This window comes from Haplochromis burtoni, unplaced genomic scaffold (genome assembly GCF_018398535.1).
Source record: "Haplochromis burtoni strain Fernald_Lab_line unplaced genomic scaffold, NCSU_Asbu1 Contig_688, whole genome shotgun sequence".
NCBI lineage: Eukaryota > Metazoa > Chordata > Actinopteri > Cichliformes > Cichlidae > Haplochromis > Haplochromis burtoni.
The window spans coordinates 153,389-154,629 of record NW_024583049.1 but is presented as its reverse complement, the minus strand read 5'-3'; positions in this window follow the sequence as shown (position 1 = coordinate 154,629).

Genomic DNA, 1,241 nt, shown 5'->3' with positions numbered 1-1,241 from the left:
GAGTTTATTATATTATTTATCATTTCTAGTCTTTGGTTTCTTTGTCTGTGTTCTGTCTTATGGTTCACGTCTCGGTTCCCTCTGTTGCAGTGCCTGCGTGTGAGTCTGTGTCTTTAGTTCAGTCTGTGTTGTTTCCTGTTTTATTTTGAAGGTCCATGTCTCATGTTAATGTATCTGGTTTTGCTTCCCCTTGTCTCGTTAGGCCTGATTTGCCCCAGCTATGTTTCCCTCCTGTTACTCATTCCCTGATTGCTCCCTCTGTGTATTTAAGCTCTGTGTTTCTCTATGTTTGTGTAGTGATCTACCCTTGTGCCATGCTGTGTGTTCTGTAAGTCTTTCTGTGTAGGTTTATTTTGATATGTCCAGTTATGTTACATCTGAGTTTAGCATTAAAGTTGTTTTGAGTTCAAGTTTTGCCTCTGAGTGTCTGCACCTTGGGTCCTTCTCCTGCCTGCACACAGCTGTTCCATAACCAATACAATACCACAGAGGATGAGAACTAAGGAGTCCAGCCTAAGTGAAAACCCGAATTTCCTTTTAATGTGTATTGATGGCTGTTCTGAGTTGTCGGTTTGTGTTTGTTTTCATAAATATAATTTAAAAAAATAATTCACCCACTTGAACACTGTAGTGCAGGGCCTGGCTGCTTGTAACGCTACTCGTTCATCCAAATCTAGTCAATTTTTAAAATAAAAAAAACCCCAAACAACAACAACAACAACTCGGTAGTGAGTAAACTAACCCTGATCTTTCAAAAAGCAAAATCTAAAACCAGAGAGTGACATTACGGTGACCAGTTTATCTTTTTATATAACTGTTTTAATGGTTTATGTTCCTCCATCTTTGTTAAATATCCACCTTTTTGGTCAGCTCATCAGCAGAGTTTTCAAAGTGTGGCTCACAGGCTAAAGTTGACCTTTGGTAATCTTAGGACAGCAGGAAGTAACTGTAGATCATTCATCCATTCATTGTCTGTGAAGGATCTCAGTCATCCAGGTCATCGTAGTCTAAGGAGCTTGGAAAGAAAAGCGTTCTTTCCAAGCTCACTCCTCAGTCTCAACCTACACAACTCAGAGAAGAACACACACCTGAGGACAGTCAAGAAAAATGGGTGAAGAACTTTTCGGACCGGAATCTCACTGAACCTGAAAAGAGGGTTTTAGCCAAAGGACTCAATTTTGCCATTTCTCTGCAACAGTTGCCCATGGTGGACCTCATCACAGCCACAGAATCTGCCATAC